We start from the raw sequence: 21,483 nt of genomic DNA, 5'->3' as shown, positions 1-21,483 counted from the left end.
AGTGTCTACTCACTGCAGACGACTCGGTCCAACATATTTTTCAAAGTTTATTGAGAATGAAAAAGAGAGAAGTGGATTTTTATCTACACTCTGTCACTCTGTCAGAATATTATACAGAGAAGAAAATTCCAAGAGGGTTCCGCATAAAAAACTCTCCCACCATAGGCAGAAACAGCAATGAATTTTGCAGAAAATGGGCAGCCATACTAAACAGAGCTTCTTTTGATTTAATGATTTTAGTCATAGAGGAGTCCAATCGGGAATGTATAATCATGGCTGATAAAATCAAAGCCTATGAATCCATACACATGGATAGACTCATTGCCGACACAACGGAGGATCTCCCTAGCAAACTCAGCACTCAAATTAATAAATACAAACAAGACCTCATCATCTTCAAAAAGAAAAAGTTACAACTTGTAAATCGTGATTATGATGAAAAAAGAGTGTATGCATGGGCTTCATCTACCTCCCAAGGCCACAGACAAATGAGATTCCGAAAAAGAACCAACAGAAGATTCCCACTGGACACCGACACCTCTGACAAGCAATCATCTAACAGTGAAGCAGAAAGCATAGGACAACCTCCATCCCAATCATCAGAGCGCCCCCCTTTAGGGACCTCAAACCGGGGCAAAACCGGCAACGCCAAAGAACGCAAACGAGACGTGCAGGCCAGTGCACGAGAACCTCTAGAGCGAGCAGTAAAAACAAACAAAAAATAATATACAATCTTTCCAACCGTACCCTGACTGAGGCCGAAATTGTAGTCCTCAGCAAGGGTCTCAATTTTGTGCCGGTAACAAGATACAATCCTTTCCAAGCCAAGATTGACCTGCACAGATTCAATAGACAATTACGTCTTAAAGAATTTTTTGGAACAAGAACTAGCACCCCTGAAAATGAAGCAGCACCTAAAAATCCCATTTTGAAATCTAAAACACTATTTGACCCACCATCGGTGAATCATGCCATCAAGTCGTTTACTTCGATTGTGCACAACATCTCTGAACATGAGGCTAAGCAGTACCAAACTTCATATAAAAACCTCACTAACAGAGAATTTAAAGCACTTACAGCTTTGTCCAAGTACGAGGACATCGTGATCCGCCCTGCCGATAAGGGGGGCGGGATCGTTATCCTCAATACCAGTGACTACATCGAAGAGGCCAATAATCAACTGATGGATGAGAAAGTGTATAAAAAATTGTCCAGTGATCCTACAGATATCTTCGTCAAAGAATTAAATGACATCCTACATCAAGGAGTACTTCAGGGATCCATTTCAGAGCGTACACACCAGTCGCTCCTCAATACAGCACCCACCATACCTGTGCTATATCTGGTCCCTAAAATTCATAAACGTTTAGAAAAACCTCCGGGCAGGCCCATTATAGCCGCAAGAGGGTCACTTATGTACGAAGTATCCAAGTATCTGGACTCATACCTACAGCCCCTTATACAAACGGGAATTACATATTTGAAGGACACTAGCATGTTCCTAACTGAACTAAGGAAAATGGATTTCGCTGCCACAACATACCTGCTGTGTACAGTGGACATCGTGAACCTATACACCAGCATCCCACACAGCAGAGGATTATCAGCGGTGCGTAGACTCATTTCCAATGACCCCCTTTACACGGGACCTGATTCAGAACTGTTCCTCGCTCTACTAAATCTGGTCCTCACAAGGAACTACTTCGTCTTCAACAAAGACATTTACATACAGGTACAAGGGTGTGCGATGGGGGCGTGTGTGGCCCCCACGTACGCTAACACTTTTATGATGGACGTAGAACGAGACCTCTTTTTTGTCAATAATCCGCGCTCCTCTAATATTGCCTTTTATAGGCGCTTCATTGACGATATTTTTATACTATGGAGCGGTACTACTGACGAGTTTAATGAGATGATGATTGAAGCCAACACCAAAGATGAGCACATTAAATTCACTTACAGTAGTAGTTTCACTGAGATCCCGTACCTGGATGTGAAAGTGAGCGTGACAGAGGGATGCTTGGCCACATCAATCTACAACAAACCCAAAGATGGCAACTCGTTGCTGCTATCCTCAAGCTACCATCCGGATCCTCTAAAAAAATCGTTACCATACTCACAATTCTGCCGCGTAAGGAGAATTTGCTCAAATGCTATAGATGAACAAATACAACTGAAAGCTATGCAGAACAAGTTCCTACAAAGAGGCTACAGTCATCAAATACTGCAGGAGGCATACACTAAAGTTATGGCAATCCCCAAAGAAGACTTCATTACCACGAAATTAAAGGAAGAAGCCAATAAATCCATATTTATTATGGACTACACTCCCTCCAGCCATATCATCTCTAAAGCAGCAAAATCCTACTGGCCAATTATTACACGAGATCCGGACCTAAAAATCTTGAGAAATAACTCCTTGACCCCCTGCTACCGCAGAGGAAGAAATATTAAGGATTGGGTCATGAAAACCGACGTCACTCAACCTGTCTACACAGCACCGGCACATTTCCTCAGTAAAAAACCGGGTAATTACCGGTGTCTAGGATGTACTACATGTGGCTACTTAGAACCTGGTGACACGTTCACACACCCACATTCGGGTAAAATCTACAAAAATAAAAGAGTCTACACATGTAACTCCTCTTATGTCGTCTATCTTATAAAATGCCCGTGTGGTCTTGCCTATGTCGGCAAGACCACACGGAAATTCAAAGAAAGAATGGCGATGCATCGCACTACCATCAGACACGCCATTGAAGGCAAGACCTCGGACCAACCAGTGGCTCGGCACTTCGCGGCAGCACGTCACGGATTGTCTACTTTGCGCTATAAAATCATTGACAGTGTCCCGGAGACTCTGAGACGAGGCAACCGTGATAAAATCCTCTTGCAGAAAGAGGCAAGATGGACATATGAGCTTAACACGGTCAATCCAGCGGGACTTAATGAGCAGTTAAACTTAAACTGCTTTTTATGATCTATATGCCTGCTATTTTTGTATCATTTGGCTTAATATCCACATACTGCGGTTTTCATTTCCCTATTTTGTCTATTTGATTTATGCCTTCTCCAGCTGCTATATTTCGTTTGTTTGTTATTTTTCTTTCTGAGTTATTTACACATTTGTTTTATTTCAGTAACCAGGCAACCACCAAAGCGCTGGAGCGTGACGTCAGCTACTATGCGACCTGGCTAGACGCACGCACGCGTCTGAGGAGGACCTGCGCTGTTTGCACAGAGGGTGACGGTGATGGGTGTCTATAAAGGTATGTTCATGTCTTATGTTTATTGCTTCTGATGAAAATTCTATTGGTGAATTGAAACGTTAAGCGAACAACAGGCGTTGTGTCTTCTTTTCAAAAACCTGCGAGTGCCGCCAAACCCCCGCTACTACGTATCTATTTGTACCCAGGAAGGCACCCAGGACTTAAAAAACACCATAGGAGTGGAGTGCCGATCAAACCCCCTCTACCTTATATATATATATATATATATATATAATCTTTATCTTATCCAACAATTGTTTTGAGCTGCAGCTCATCCTCAGGGATGTCATGTGATGTCATGGGATGTTTCCCGTATGATGGGGGGCCCTTTAAAATTTTTGTTATGGGGCCCACATTGTTCTAGTTACGCCCCTGTGTGTATGTATGATTTTTGTCCATTTTAGCTATTTTCCATGGTGTGGATGGCTTTCCATAGCAGGACGCTATGGAAAACCATCCAATTCATTGCCCACCCACTGGTAATACCAGCAGGTTAGCAGCTGGGCCAGCAATGATGCAAGAGTGTGCATCATTGCCCCATACACAATAGGCAGATATCAAGCTGAAAGCAGCTAAATGAGTAAACTGAGCTGCTTTTAGCTCAAAGCCACCCAGTGTGTATGGGCCTTTAGAAGAGGGGATACAGTCAGCATCCTGGCAGTCAGGATGCTGGTGTTCCGTATATTGATGACGGCATCATGACAGCCTGTACAATACTGGCGCCAGATCCCCTATGAAGTAAATAATATTATTAGATTTTTACCTTTCTCACAGCGAGTTCCTGTAAATCCAGAGGGACAAGCACATTTGTTGGGGCCACACACGTTCTGCTGTAATGGCACTCCTCCTTGCAGAATGCTTCAAAGAAAGAAAAGATCTAGAAGGTCAATGCACACTAGACGATGTGTTCAGTGAAAGATATTGCTGAGGTCCTGACCCGCCTGTGTTAATCTGATCAGATATAGGTACCCCACGTGTCATTGTGCCAATTATATAGGTACCCCAAGTGCCTTGGAGTACCTATATGATTGGCACAATGAGACTTGGGGTACCTGTATCATTGTCACACTGACACTAGGGGTCCCATATTAAGGGGAAACTGATTTAAGAACTATCATCACTGACCTATTTCTGCTGTGTGCATCATTTTATTACAATCAACTTTGATGTAAATAATAATATTATGATTTTACCTTTCTTCTCACAGTGAGTGCCTGTAAATCCAGTGGGACAAGAGCATTTGTTGGGAACCACACATGTTCCACCGTATCGACACTCCTCCTCACAGAACATTACAAAGAAAGAGAAGATCTCTTAAGGCCCAAACATACCTGTACTAGACCAGTGGTTTCCAACCTTAATTGGGTGTGAGCTACTCGAGACAAATTAAAGCTCCTGAAGAGCTAATAAAATTTTTGAAAATAAAAATAAAATCTAGGTAATAAACAAAAAAATGCCCCTTACACATTATGCCACACACCGTAATTCCACCGACACATCAGGCACACACTGCACTACCCGACAAAATGCTGCACACCACAATGCTCCTGACACAATTTGCCGCACACCACAATGCCCCTAACACAATATGCCACACACTACTATGCTCCTGAGTCATGATCGTGCAAGAACAGGTCTAATGAAAAAAAATTATATATAAAATAAAAATTCCGATAAAGGGTTGTTGAGCCGCTCTTGGTGATCGTTACATCAAGGAAATTGTCAGATAATTTACTAGAATGTCTGGCTTTCTAGCTTTTAAGCTACCCCACCCCCCCTACTGGGTGACAGAAGAGAGGGTGTGGGTAAAGAGATTGAAAGAGGAAGAGAGGGGTGGTTAGGGAAAGGGCTTCATGGAAAAAGTGAATAAGAAAAAGAGACAGTCCAATAGAGAAATGGTGATGAGGAAGAGAGGGAGGGGAGTAACAGAGAATGTCAGGGAAAGAGCTAAAGAGACAGCACTATGGAGGAGGGGTGAAAGAGAGCAAGGGAGAGACTGTCATAGAGATGGAGGAATGCAATATTTGAATCCTAGGGATGAGAGGAGAAAGACTAGGGCTAGAGATAGGGAGGGGAGACGGAGGGGGAATAAAAAAGGAAGCTGGGGGAGGAGAGCTGGGTGCAAGGGTAGAAATAAAAATGGAGAGACAGCAGGTGAGAGAGGGTGACAGATGGGGAGATAGAGCATAGGATAGAGAGTATATGGGAAAGTAAATAATATTTTTCATTTACGTACCCTTACCATCCTGGTTTATTTGTTGTCACAGATGTGGCTGAATTGTTTTATGTTTATGACCTATAATTAAAAAAAATGTACAAATAAAAATAGTGATACTACATATTATAAATAAAAAAGTTAATCAAAATTAATTTACCAGAAGTAGACTGTTGTTCCTTTAATGGCATATTAGTTTTCAAACCTAAATGGGTATATATAAATCTAATCCAAAATTTTTCTTTTAAAAAAAATACATTTTTTAAAGATTTTTTTTTTTCATTACTTACTTTGAATTCTGTTTTATGAAAGTTGGCAAATCAGTATCAATAGCCCCAGTAACGCAAACGGAAAAAAGATGGTCCCTTAATTTTTCTTCCCAGTCACACCAATGGACTTGAAAAGCTGGTCCTCCACCAGTTCCTTTCTAATATTGATGGATTTGACTAATCTTTTTCACAATTATTTGGCAGTCAGAAAAACGCTTTATGCAAACATAAGTGTTGCGAGGACATTGACCAACTGAGGAAATATTTACTGCAATTCTTCTCCAGATTGCTTCTCCAGTTGGCTTCTCTGGACTCTTTACTATAGCTATGCATTCCAGGTTTGCCAAAAATATATTTATAATTGAGAAGTACCTCTTCAACTAATGCCAAATTTTCTGAATAGGTGAAGTGAAGAGACGTTTTTTAATTTGTACTTTAGCAGAATTTTGAACACTTGACATATTTTCCAAATCAAATTCTTCATGATGTGGAGAATCCTTATCAAAACTATTTTCATTAGAATACTGTACATAATCTAAAATTAAAGATAAATTAATCAATTATTAATTTGTAAAAGATTCAAATGAATTATTTAGCTATTAGTAATAGATTGTAATACTAGGAATGTTTAATTTCACTACAAATATTTTGAACTTAAAATTTTTAAAAGACAATACACATTACACTCCTATGGTGGCTATTTACTAAGATAGAATTGGTACAAATGCACCCGTCAATCTGAATTACAGATGAAAATTTAGTTGCAGCTAATTTAGTATTAGACAAATTTGGCAGATATGTTGTATTGTTTTACTGCAAGCTCAGCTGAATTCTTGTGTTCGAATGAGTATATTGATAGAACCTTGCCGTTTATGTTCATGAATTCCATTGTGGTTGACTTATTTACTTAACATTTGTACTTATGAATATGGCAGTGAATTCAGATGAAAAATAAGATAAGAAAATACTCCACAGGCCATTTTAAAAAAATGAATAAAAAATTGTGGGTTTTGTTGTAGAATTACAAGGCTCAACAAGCATCCCCTGCATGCTGGGACTTTGAAACCGCAAGTACAAACATGTGGGATATTAATGGGCCCGCTGGGACTTGTAGTCCCAACACACAACCAATAGTGAAAAAGACACACACAAGATTAAAATATAAATGTATTACTCAAAAAATACTTACATGTCTTGACAAGGTGGTTGGATGCATTTCTCCAGTAGAAAGTCCAGAAGGGTTCCTGGGTAAAGAAAATTTTATTTTTAATTTCTCTGGTGTAGATTGCATCCTCTTCAGTCTATGGGCCAGATTCTCTAAGCTTCAAAAGTGATAAAATGGAGAGTGATAAACAGCCAGCCAATCAGCTCCTGTCTGACATTTTTCAAACACAGTCTGTGACATGGCAGGTAGGAGCTGATTGGCTGGCTGTTTATCACTCTCCATTTTATCACTTTTGAAGCTTAGAGAATCTGGCCCTATGTATGGCATCCAGGTTGTAAAAAAAAGGGGTAAGCAAAAGAAAAGAAAAGTACTCTCTTTTTTTGGGGGCACGCTTAGATTTTAAAACTTAACGTTTAATTATCAATTCATTAAAAAGGTTTATTTGGTAACATGACAGGACGAACACACATTAAACATATAACATTGCTGAGAACTCTATTTTGTAGGAGTTCTGTAATGATTGTGAGTTGGTCTTGGTCAGAAAATTTATTTACCAATCTAGAGAAGAATTCTGATTGGAAATTGCCAATCACACAAATAAGGAGGTACCACAGTATATGAAGTGGACCGCGAATATTTTTACTAAAAATACACCTCAAATCGTTAGTTTGTGATTATTTAGCCAGGCCTTTTCTCTTGCTAATATTTAGAAAGGATAAGGGCGAGAGTCCCTTCTGCTAACATTGAATTCAGAAATCAGACAGTTTTGCTTGAGAGAGTTTTTATCATATAGCCCATAGTGAATATATACATTTTTTGTGAGCAAAAAAAGAGGGGAAAAGAGGTAGACAAACTGGTGTCAGTACACCCCTGCAGTTTGTTTGTTACCACGGTGACTGCTGCTGATTGCTCTCACCGGGCTGGCTCAACCAGTCCTTACAATTGAGCGAGTCTGTCCGTGTGACAGTTGCAGATTTGGGTGTGAAGAAGTAAGGGTATGAAAATTCTCAATGTTAGAGTGGGTGACTCCCTGGTTGGCAATGCCCTTGCAGAGAGGTCTACCCTCAATCAGTGAGATTTCTGCCCTGAAAGTGTATAGTTTTGAGAGCAGATTGGTTGCACTTTTGGGCATATGTGCGCGCTGCTTTCTCCCACTTGCTTTTCAGTATTGGTGGGCGATGAGCGGTGCACTTTACCCTTGAGTGCAGCTTGAAAAAGTCCCCACAGATGAGAAAAAAGAGTATGAGCAAGAAGTAAAAGAATGAATTTCACTGATAAGTCAAAAGGTCTAAAATATGGCTTTCAATGATCTCTCTCAAAAAAAGAAGAAAAAATAATATCTGAATTCCACTAAGTTGTGTACATATATATATCAATGTTCCGCTATGTAGATTCCTCAGGTTTGCACAGTATATCAAAAATCTAAATGATATTCAATACTCTCTCTCGCTGTAAGATAAACAATGATGTCTAATATTACTTCATATGGATAATTTATCTTCAAAGCTATTCCTAGAGATTTTTAGCAGAAAAGTCACAAATAATATGTATAAACAAATCACTGGGTCTTATAGTGTAATTTCCAAAGCTCAATCTTGATACATGGCATATTATGCAGGCAGGGATATAAAGTGGGTAGCAATCAAAAAAATATATAATATATGTTTTCTTTGAAGTCAGCCCCTCAATAGGGGAATAGTCTCACTCGTTGTAAGATAAACAGTAATGTCTAAATTCACTCATATAACTGTAAAGTTATTCCTAGAGATTTTTAGCAGAAAAGTCACAGGTAATATGCATCAATAAATCACTGGGTTTTATAGTATAATTTCCAGCGCTTAATCTTAATACATAACATATTATGCAGGCAAGGATATAAAGTAGATAGTAATCAAAAGAATATATGCTTTTGTTGAAATCAGCCCCTTAATAGGGGTCTTACCACCACTCCAATTCCTGCCGGATTGTGACCAAAAAGAGTGCAGTCTGCGGAAAAAGAATCTCAGGGTCTCCTTTCTCAAGGCCTGAAAACGGTGGTGAGGAGTCTGGTACCTCCCCAATAGTTAGAGGTGTAAGCTAGATGTGGGATAGACAGCTGTTTCGCGGAGGTCCCGCTTCCTCAGTATCCTGTACCTGTCTGGCAAGTGCTGGGTTTTTGTCTTGTGGTCAACCAATGGGATGATGGGTGTGTCATGATGACAGGAGGTGGGTGTGCCTGTTGCCTGATTATAGATAGAGTTTGTCTAGAGAGCCCCGTTACATAGTTTATTAGGGCACGGCTACTAGTTGGAGCTGGGTAGTCTCCCTTATACCCTGACAGTATTCATAGTGTACCTGGTAACAGAGCGGTAGCGTATGTAATCGGTGATCTATATTACCGATGTGTCGCGCTGTTATGACGCGCGTCAGTATCAGGCGCGTCGTCAAGGCAACGCGTGACCCGCCCGGCTTTCTCCGTGCGGCTATCAGTTCTATACTCCTGGCTTGGCGCGCTGTTGTGACGTGTGTCTGTATAAGGCGCATCGTCAAGGCAACGCGTGATATGCGCGTTGCGGGTTACGGGTGACGTACTGGTATGTTATCCCTGTTGCCGTAGCAACATATTTGCTATGGTCCGGCTTGTCGCTTTATAGCGAGCTGTTATATCTTATATCTAACATACCGCTAATGATATCTCTGTGAGCCGTCCAATGTCTATAATCTTGCTCCTGTTTATATTATCTGATACAAGGCAACAATCAAATATTTTTATTAGAAAAAGAGTGGGAGGGGGAAGAAGAAAACAAAGGAGAAATAATCCTTTTGTGCCCGAAAAAAACCCTATATGTTGCTTATCTGAGAATCACAGTAAGGAAAATATTCAAGGTAGTGATTGTGATGTGAAAAGTGTTAATAATACATTGTGATACAAAACTAGTGCAATTCTAAATACAGTGATAAAAGAGGGGGGGAGGGGGGGAAAAAGGGGGATTTTTTGGTTTTTATTGTGTATATAGATTTCATGGGGTGATATTTGTCACTAAAAGTGATTTTGTGGATGGACGTTAAAAAACAGGGGTAGCCAACTCCAGTCCTCAAGAGCTACCAACAGTTCACATCGAACAAACTGAATTCTCCCATAGGGAACTTCTGAGATGGGGCATGGTGTTTGAGGGGCCAAATCTAATTCTCTCTGCACAAGTAACATCTGCCCCACCTGCAGTGCACATGGTTTTGTCCATCTAAGAAGGATTTTGTCAGAAAGAGAATAGAATAAGGCCCATTATATCTCCAAATGTTCTTTTTTATAATGATTTGTTATAAATACCTCAGTTTGCTTCAGTGTCAGAAATGAATACCATAAATAATAAAACAGGTTTAACTGGTGAAATCCACACATAATTTGCTTTAGTGTAGACAAAAAGGGTATTTGTTGTTTTCTTGCCAGTTAAATATCTGCAAATACATAACCTGTATTATAGGTTATCATAATCTTTTTCTTCCATAAGAAAGAATGCAGTTGATGAATGTAACCAACTTTTCTTCACAAATTGTAGTTTGACACAGTGTATGCTGTATGTACAGTGTAACAGAAATAAATGCAACAAAATCTCCTTCACAGATACAGTATATCAGTTTCCAAACTTATGTGTGCTGTGTCTTAACCACATACTGTATATCAATAAAACTAAGAGAACCCACAAAACCAAGAGAGTTCTGTTTCTTTCCATCTTTATCTTTTGATAATCACCCTCTGAGGTGAAGCTCCACTTTAGGGTATTATATTTTTTGGGTCATAACCCCAGAATATATAATCCAGTAGTATTGTGGATTCTTCTACCTGATCTTATTGTACCTGCTTAGGTTTCCCAATTTCCCCTTAAGGTGGCCATACATCAGAAAGATATTGTACCCAATCATACAATCTCAATTGATTGTAAGATGGATTGTATGCAGATTGTGCGCACATCTTGTGTACACAAATCATACAATCAATCATCAGATGGATTGTATGATGGATTGTATGCAGATTGTGTGCACATCTTGTATACACAATCATACAGCAGATGGATTGTATGACTGATTGTAAGAGGGATTGTGTGTAGATTGTGTGTCCAAAAACCACCAAGGACTGCCGGGGATTTCAAGGGGAATTGTACACAATCATGAGCGCAATCGATCTTAAGATCGATCTTTCTGATGTATGGCCAGCTTTACACTATTCATAATCCTTCGGCAATGATTTATTTGTTTTCGAGACATAATGCGCAACTCCCCCGCTACATAATCACCATAACTTTGTTCAAAATCAGGGGGCTTCCTAAGAACCTCCTGAGCATTTTTTTTAATTATCTGAGGTATCAGGTTGCACGCTGGTCTTTTCATGGCTCTCCTTTTTTGAAGGCCTCGGTGGAGTCGACTGTTGAAGAGGCTCCTCTAGCTCCAGCTAGTGGAGCCTTCTGTAACATTCTGTAAAAGAGCAAAAATAATTGAATTCATATTTTTTTAATTGAACAAAATAACAATAGGAAAACGTTCTGTACTAGCTCAGGGGTGTGCAATTACTCATCAAGCACCTCATCTGGTGACCCTTGTATTGTTGACAGTACACCTATGTTACTTTGTGACTTCCTCTTGGGCTCCTGCTCCACTGTATATACTCAACTTGAATATATTATAGTACCACAGTGTTGCCATGCAGACTTCATCTGCCCCAGCTCCGGGTTTTAGAGATTCCAAATATTTCTTGTGTTCTTTGAGGAGAACACTGGGGGTTATTCTAGTCCATTCTTTCTGACAAAATCCTTCTTAGATGGACAAAACCATGTGCACTGCGGGTGGGGCAGATGTTACTTGTGCAGAGAGAATTAGATTTGGGTGGGGTTTTTCTTCAAAGTGAGATCTATATTGAAGTGTAAAATCATGCAGTCAGTATTTTTCCTGCACAGAAACAAAATAACTCACCCAAATCTAATTCTCTCTGCACATGTTACATCTGCCCCCCTGCAGTGCACATGGTTTTGTCCATCTAAGAAGGATTTTGTCAGAAAGAATGAACTAGAATAACCCCCAGTGTTCTCCCCACGGTTTGGAGGTTTGCAATCTTTTTCTTCACCCAGTCTATGTCCGCTTCACTATTTCTGTCTTTGCAGTACCTCACTTCTTCATATGCCCGAATCCTCATTAACTTGTTTGAATAGTCCTTGCTCCGAATTCGTCATAAACACTCATGGGACTTGTACAAATCCAGTGTTTAATATATTCCTCTGTCATTTTGTGTTGGGAAAAAAATAATTAATTCTCTATGTTTATTAAATGTAAACATTAATGGTGTTTATGTCAACTTTCGAAACTTTTTATAAAAATCGACACTAATGTAGACCTTTACGTATTTGTTCTTCCCACTGTCAAACTAAAGGTTTTGTTTACTTTTATCATGTTAACCTATGTCAGATATTTGTCAAAAGGCATGTCGACCACTGATGTTCCACACAATACTTGTCAGCCTGAGTAGTTTCTACCCAAAAACCCATAAACCATGACTGCATGCATATCCACAAATAGCCAAGCTAAAAGAGAAATCAATGCACTTGTAGCCATGAGGCTACATACGTGTAGACCAAAACAGCCACAATAGAGAGCCTACACATAATCTGCAATGACATGGGGCGACGCACACGTTGACAAACCTACATTTATATTGAATTCTACAGCAAACATGTCAGCAACCCACTAGTGATACTGCACACATGCTAGTAAGCATGGACTTATTAACAAGCACAATATATATATGAAAGCAAATGTGTTATACCACTAGGGTAATTACCAGGTGCTGCACAGGGCTTATTTCAAATCCAGTAGCAGTTAGTGTGAGGGATAGTCAGTCCCCGTAAATGAACAAAAGAGAAAAATCACAAAGTTTAACTGCGCTTATGAGGAAAGATAGCACATTTATTAATTATAACAATTTAATTGACAATTTATATCACTTAAAAAACACATACAACATTAATAGTTAAAAATTGCATGTATTGCAATGGCTACTGTACAGTAGCTTGGTTTGGATATATAGCTCCACTTTGAGGGTAAGTTGGCTTTATATAGATTGCACCCCGCTGATCCTTTTTTAGCGGGCCCTGTTCCTATTGAACTCCACTTGGTACACAAAGTTCTTTTTTGGGGGGAAAAGAGGGAAACAGTCAATGTCACACATATCAGGGATAGTTGCCACTGCTGTAGATGTGAAGTGGTCCCCGTGGTGTTGTAGTGCTGTCCTCAGATCCTCTTAAGATGCCCCAGTTCTTTTGGAGTGTCCTCTTATTGGGTCCTGGTTCAGGGTCTTAGAAGGTTTTGTAATCCGCAATAGGTGAAGGAATGGGGGTGCTGTGCTGACGCGTTTTGCTGGGTATCCCCCAGCTTTTTCAAAGGGGACTTCTCTATTCATATTCAATAATAGAAGGCAGACATTTAATGATTTTTACTAATAACAGAACAAACTTTGCTCCCTGTCACAAGACTGTGTCACGTGACCGCTTGACTCAATCTTTTAAGGATCCCTCTCTCCCTTCCACCGCATAAATTTATCCAAATGTTGGTTACCTTAAATAGGTTTTTAGCGCTGGCTCTCAGAATCCTTTCTGATCGCCTAGCGCTATCTTAGATTCCTCCTTTGGTGGGTCTCCCAGAAGACTCAGTAACTACTAGCTTCCGGTGTAGCGTCCCCATTCTCTGGGCGGAAGTGAATGCGTTCCATAGTCTTTGGAGCGCTTCTATTTGTCATTAGCCCACTCAGAGGTTTTGTTTATTTTTTCGCCTAGCAACCATTTGTTTACGGGGAAGGGAGAAGGCTTCCTTGCATTATTATTCATACACTATTACAATAAACTGTTTATTTGTATAGTCTAGATTTCTTATCTTATGTGGGGATATTATATTTCCCTTTTCAGAAAGCATGTATATTTATTTGTTACTTTTAAAGAATGGGGAAATAATTTTTTCACATTAGACAATATGTATATATATATATATATATATATATATATATATATATATATATATATATATATATATATATATATATATATGGAAATTACAAACAAATATTTTAATAAATAATATTTTGTAAAGCATACAGAGACAAATTTAAGAAATTGAATATAACTAAGACATCTTCCTTCCCCTCCCACCTCCCTCCTCCCCTTAGTTGATAGTTGGCCTGTTCTTCATCCATTTATAGGGATGAGGCGATTATAGGAACATACATTATAGTGCCACATTTAATTTGATTGATTCATTTAGACCCCATGCAGGCTATCAATCTTAAACATCCAAAAGATCTCCTGTACACACATAGTTTCCGATATCTGTCTCCTCCTCTGGGTGTTGCCGGTATGTATTCTATAACAGTTATTCTCAAACACCCAGGGTCACTATTATGTTTTTCAAAATAGTGTTTGGAAACACTATGGAGCATGAATTTATTTAATATGTTACGATGATGTTCCATGAATCTGGTTTTTAGTTTCCGTGTTGTTCTCCCTACATAATACAGATTGCAACCACATGTCAGCAGGTACACTACATGGTCAGTGTTACAATTTATGAAGCTTCTGAGGTTGATGGCTGGATCCACTCCTGGTACTTTTTCTGTCTTGTGTACATGCTGACATGTGGTACAACCCATTTTTCCGCATTTGTGGAAGCATTTTGTTGGTGTCAACCAAGTATTTTGATCTTTATTTTCAGTGGGGATTGGTTTCAAAAGACCGGGAGCTAAAATATTTTTTAAAGATTTATTCTTCTTATAAATAAACTGAGGTTTTTCAGGGATAATTTCTCTTAAAATAGGGTCCTTTTTGAGAATAGGATAGTTCTTAAGGATTATGTTTTTTTATTTTTTGATGCTGACTGTGGAAGGTGGAGATAAATGCCAAATCCTGATCTTGTGTTGAAACTGGTTTTCTTTCTTTATCTTTAAATTATTTTTGGGTCTTCCACTTGAGACATCTCCTGGGCTACTTCCAGTCTCAGATCTGCAGGCAACTGCCGTTTCTCCCGAATAGTAGATAATATGGAGTGAATCCAGTAGCCCCATGTGCCGTGTTATTATAGATGAAAGAGATTTCAGGTAGTCGGTCAGGCCAATTCTGCCTTTCTGATTTGGACAAAGCTCTTAAGATGTTAATAAGGGACTAACTGAGCCTTGAACTGGCCCCGTTGAACTGGGGTGATGGGCAGTAGTGTGTTTTTTCTACAGCCATACCACTTGCACAGTTCTTGAAATACTTTGGACTGGAAGGCAGCCTAGTTGATCCATGAGAATTCTTTCGGGGTAACCATACTGTCTTACGAAGGCCCTCCAAATTATTTCGGCAGTTGTTCGGGCCATAAGATCTTTCACAGGCATAAGATGCCCTAAACAGTGCTCCATTAACTGCTGAAATGTCCCTGGAGCGTTACAAAGCCCAAAGGGCATCCTGTCAAACTCATAAAGTCCCATGGGGGTGGTAAAAGCGGTTTTCTCATGATCCCCAGTGGCTACCTGAATTTGCCAGTAGCCACTGGTGAGGTCTAGGGTGGAGACATAGGATGCGGACTTTAGGGCGGTCAAGAGATTCTTCAATCCTGGGCAAGGGGTAAGCATCCTTATGGGTAACCTGGTACAACTTCCTATAATCGACACAGAACCTCAAGCTCCCATCTTTTTCACAATGACAATGGGTGCCGCCCAGGGGCTATAGCTCTCATGTATTACCCTACTCGCTTTCATGTCCTCCAACATTCTCTTTACTGGCTGGTATAAGGTAGGAGCCAGTGTTCTATATCTCTCCTTTATAGGTGGCATGTTCCCTGTGTGAATAACGTGCTTTTTAGTTTCAACTTTTATGAAATCAGAAGGATGTTTACTATACGTTTGAGCGTTTTCTTGTACCACTCTCAAAACACCTTCTATCAGCTCTTTTGGCATATCTTCCTCCACGACGTGTATTTCTTTCCACCATGGGCTATCCTCTTTACCTTCAGCTGTAGCAGTGGATGATTGGTTAAAGCTCACTAAGTCATGGACATCCTGGAAAGTTATGCAACTCAACTTTGCCAATGTCTGGTTGTGAGTTACTCGAATGGGATAATCATGTGGGTTTAATACTCTTATGGGTATTCTCCCATTGTTCACGGTGACGAGTGTTCGGGCTACGACGAGATCAAATCTGGATTGCATTCTACTGGGTTCCACCAGAGCTTGATAAGATCTTCCCATTGGTCAGCACCTGGCTTTACAACAAAGGCTCTTTGATCTGTGAACTTAACCTTCCCTACTTCTCCGGACTCTTTCACAAACTGTTCTTGGCTACGTAGCACTTTTATTACTTTACATAGGGCTCTCTGATGATGGGAAGGCACAGTTCAGTCTGTAAGGCATTGATCAATTCATTGGGGCAACTTTGCAAGATGTTGATCCTGATGATTATTGAAAGAATAGATGAATCTTTGGTGTGAGTGATAAGACATTCCTGCTGTGTTAAAAGAGTCTGTCCTATTGCACGTTGATCTCACAGTATCCTTCACAAGGGATGGTCAGACCATTACTAGCCAGAAGTCTAAGCCATATGGGAGGCGGTGGAAGTGTCTCTTTCCAATCCCAGAGCTGACAGAAGATATTGTAATCTATCATTGTAATTTGAGACCCAGTATCTAGTGAGTGGCGAGAACTTGAACATCATCGATGTAAATGGGTATTACAGGACATTGCCCCGTTTATCGAGAGCACCACTCTTCTGGGGATGGACCTATTGCAGGTAATCTCTCCTGGGATCGGTCTCTGTCCCCAGAGCACTCGCATTTAAAGGCCTCTCCTGACGGCACATCGGATCAATATGGCCACTGTGACCACATCTCCTACAAATGGGACATCCTTGGGCATCAAATTGGTCGGTTTCCCTTTGACCTCTTTCTTGACTAGGGCCCCACCTTCCACCTTGTGAAGAACGATCTCTAACACGCCAGTTAGATTCTGCTCTTTCGGTGACCCGACTATTCCCATGCCTCTGGATCTCCTTCATATAAGCCATTCTAGTTACTAAATCTTCTATCAGCCCTTTTAGGATATGGGTTAAATCTCCAGCAGCCGACTGCGCATTCTGAGTGTTCACCTGTTGCGTTTTAATTTCCTTTGCTGCCCGGGGGAGGTTCGGGAATCCGACTCCAGTGGTGTGTGTGACCCCAATTAATTTGATGGCTGCTTCTTTAAAATCTAGAAACGAGTCCTCATCTTTCTGCAAACGTAAAAGTTTCAATTGTGTCTTGACACTATCTTGGTATACTCCTTCAATAAACCTGTTTATTAGAGTCTCATTTATATCTATAATCTGAGCATCCTCTGCGTCGAAGTCTTGGATGTCTTTCAACATTTCCTGAAGGCTCAGGGCGAAGTCCCTTACAATCTCGTCTGACCTTTGTTTTCTTGCGTAGAACCGTGACTTTCATTCTGAAAGTGTCGCTATATGAAAGGTTGTTGCTAATCTCTGGAAAATCTGTTCTGCCGACTGCTTTTCCTCTACGGGCCAGGACAAAACTTCCCTCAGCGCCGGTCCTTTCAGCAACTTGTTGTTGCGGGCTCAACGGATAGAGTCTAAATACGGACCGGAATTTATTTTTAAATGCCTTCAAAGAACCGCCATCCTTTCCTGATCTTTCGCCGGAATAACACGGAAACCATGGCACGCCAAAATAATATGGCAAGGTAATAGGATTAGTGGCTGCCATGGCTGGTTGCAAGGTTCCCTCAGCCGGATCTCCACTTGACATTTTGTTGTGTTGTTTTTCCTCGTACGAATCCTGTTTGTGACACCAATTCTGTGACAGGTAAGTATCCTTTACTGTTAGGGGTAAGTATCTTCTTTCCTTACAAGTTTTCTATCAACAGCAATTATTAACAGTTCACAATAAATCACAAGATAAAACAATAAAATAGTTTTATTAAGCTGGAACTCTGCTTTCCTTGAGAGTCTGATGGAAATCAAGGTTATTATTATGCACAAGTATCGCTATGCAAACACAAACATCAGAATTTCTTCCCACATAACATTTGTGAGATATTGGTGTATAACAATATTATTTATATAATTAATTCTACTGTTTTGCAACAAAGCAAACAAGTAACCATCAATTCACTTACAATGTATAATAAACCGTTACAATATTAAACAATTCAGAACATTTTACCCCACACTAAGAGGCCTCTATTTACTCAATAACTCTAGCTTATTATTGCGCAATAATTGGTTAACACTACAATAGTCCTGGGTTAGCCCTATTGTGACTGCAGTTACCTTTTATTTAAGCGCTTATGTAACATAAATGTTCTTTCTTTTACAGGGTCCTAGGTCCCATGTCGAGAAGCTAACTCCCTGAGTATTTGTAATCCAAGGTGGAGAATAAATAAGGTTTTGCAAGGTAATGTTGCTGACTCTACTATTCTGGGTGTCAAATAGTTTAGTGAAAGACAATAAAAGCTATTAACTCCTGAAGAATGTCTGGGTGAATTATTTCCCTGTAGTCTTGCTGGCTGTCACCCCTGACGTTTAAAACAGAGTTTATAAGGCTTTCCTGAGAGTAGATAAATCGTCTCTTCCCAAAGCTGACTGTATACCCTGTTTCTCTGACTGGGTTATATCAATGTGGCATACAGTAGCTGCTGATAACAGAATCTGTAATGACAGTCCCTGAAGCTGGCTGGCTACATGTAGATATTTGTGCGTAGCTGCATTCACAGCTGTTAATGTCTCTCCCTCTGAATCCTGTCTCTGAAATCAAGGGTCTCTCTGACTTTCTAGGCTGAATATTAATAGTCTATAGTTGTACTTTGCAGCTGAGCTATATATATGTATATATATATATAAGAAAAAGATATAGGGTGCGCTTGATGTGATCCACCACCTCAATCAACAATTAAATGGTAGACCATACAATTAAAATCAGTAACATTTATTAGATCAAAACAGACACGGATTCCATAATCCAATTCTTCCAAAAATGATACACGACGTGTTTCGTCAAATGACTTCATCAGGAGTTATGTTCTCTAAATAATGGAAAATATGGACATAACACCATACCACATTAAGAGTATATAGAAATAAGAGTGTGCCGTAAAAACTTCATAAAATGTACATACCTAAACCATTTGAAGTTAGGTTTAAAGATTTCTTGATAGTGTTAAAGATTATGGAAAAGAACTCTTTTCTGAAAAATATTTTTTTTTAAAAAGATTACAGTTAGGGAAGATGAGCATGTAGATGAAAGGTAAAAATAATTGTATGTCCTCTCCTGGAGTGAGTTTCATTTCAATAATACATACCCCACAGGATAAGAGAATCTCAAGTAGGATTAAAGGATGATATTTCCACTAGGTATAGTGCAATCACCTGAGTGACAATGGAAATCCAATTACAATCAGGGTTTTCACATTACTATATGGATTTACAAAAAAGGTGTACAAATATTTAGCAAATAGAAAAAATGTAATGTCAAATTACATATACAGTAAGATAATTAGTGGACAAGTGAACAGTCAGCATAACAATCAAAAAGACCTTTCAAGGTGCAACAAACCTGGATCAATGATCTAGCTCCTGTGCTTCCAGTGTCTGAATGCAGACTGATGGAATATCTAGCCAGGTTTATATAGGGATGGGCATGTGATGTCATATCCTGTCTCACTAGATGATTAAGGGGACCACCTGGTGTTCCCATGTGGTCTCCCACCCAAGTACTAACCAGGCCCAACACTGCTTAGCTTCCAAGATCAGACAAGATTGGGCCTATCCAATGTGGTATGGCTGTAGGTCAAAATAGCCCATAACTATTGTGGATAATGTCCATAGCTAAAGGAGTAGCTCCTCTAACTCTGAAGTATATGAGGAGCTGTGTAAATCCTATGAGAGATAAAAACTGGCCCATATAAATCATAATTAGATAACTGTATGCGTGTGTGCGTTCTGGCGTGCGTTCCACCTATGGTACTTCCTGTTTCCGGTTTATCCGGATAGGCTCTATATATATATATATATATATAGCTGGGAAAGAATGGGCGGCACTCCGAGGAAACTTTCAAAGAATTTATATGGTAAGAAACGACCAATGTTTCGAGGTGCAGAAACCCCTTTGTCAAGGTGCTCGAGTGAATGATTCTCTTCACAAAGGGGTTTCTGCACCCCGAAACGTTGGTCGTTTCTTACCATATAAATTCTTTGAAAGTTTCCCCGGAGTGCCTCCTATTCTTTCCCAGCTGTCTATCCCATCCAGGGAGGGCACCGGGGCACATTGATTATCAAGAAGAGTGCCAGGCCGCCAGCACCGTCTCTCTCTCTCTGTGTGTGTATATATATATATATATTGTAACACTGTAGGGGAATTTGAATGCATTTTCCTGGGGAAGAAGGCAGCCAACAGCAGCTGAGTAATCACACCAGTCAAGTCTTTGTGGTACAACTGGCCGCAACCAGTTTTATTTCAGCAGAAAACAAAATAAACATAAAAAGAAAATACCTTGACTGTCCGGCACTAACTATACACAGGATGCTCCTAACTGTCACTAAAGAAAAATACAAAGTTTCCCAGTCAACACTGGGGACTCACTTGCAAAAAGCAGGTTTGCTTCTCACACAGAGACTCTGCAATCTCCCAGGCAATCCTCTCTCACACTGTTAACTCTGGCAGCATTTTTACAGCTTGCTTGCTGATTAGCCCTCTGTGAGGCAAAACACCTGTTTCTAAAAGGTGTAGGACAAGAACCTGGGACAAATATACCTGCCCTCAAACACTACTCCAGTGTTCGTGTCACTATATATATATAGATATATATATATAGATATATATATATATCTATATATATATATATATATATATATATATATATATATATATATTGCTTGGGTACTGTGGTGACTCAAGACTAAATGAAGTAAATAAATCTCTTTTAGCAGTACAATTGCTATGTGTATCTGTCAAATGCCAGTTAGAGGTGCTAATTATCGCTGCTTGGTCAAGGTGGACTTTGCATAAAATTCTTCCTTTATTCTGGAAGGCTGTTAGACGGACTATTAAACTACTGCACGGAGGCGTTGCAGCTGCTTGTGGGGCCACATGCTGTCTCTGGCTGAGCTAGTTTTGGGCTGGTATGTAGAAGATGCGGGAGGCTGGCCTGGGGAGGTGCAACATGGCATTTATGGGCTGAATCACCACACCCCTCTCTTCTCCATGTCTGCTGCAGGGCCTGTCCAATCTCCGCTGCCGCCTCCACCGCTCACTCTCGGCTGGCGCCTCCACCGCTCACTCTCCGCCCACCGATGATGCCTTGTGAGATGAGATGTTGTGTTTGGTTGTAGTCCTTGCTTCGAAGACATTCATGGCTCCTATATGCTATTTGAATCCAGTTCAGTATGCTAAATATTATGTTATATTTGTATTTATTTGTATATTTATAAGTAAAAATTTAAACCACAATTATTAGTGTTGTATCTTCATTAATGTTTAGTTATTGAATTGATAAATATTAATGTCATGTTTATAAGATAGATTTCATAG

The 21,483-nt window shown here is 39.9% G+C and overlaps 1 pseudogene; it reads right to left on the bottom strand.

Annotated features, from left to right (window-relative positions):
* Positions 1–19,631: 19,631 nt before the first annotated feature.
* On the bottom strand, positions 19,632–19,744 carry LOC146005948 (5S ribosomal RNA; annotated as a pseudogene).
* Between the last annotated feature and the right edge of the window lie 1,739 nt (positions 19,745–21,483).

This window comes from Crinia signifera, chromosome 5, assembly GCF_055691185.1.
Source record: "Crinia signifera chromosome 5, ASM5569118v1, whole genome shotgun sequence".
NCBI classification, from domain to species: Eukaryota; Metazoa; Chordata; class Amphibia; order Anura; family Myobatrachidae; genus Crinia; species Crinia signifera.
The sequence above is the reverse complement of the archived record's forward strand: the minus strand, read 5'-3'. Positions and strand labels throughout refer to the sequence as shown.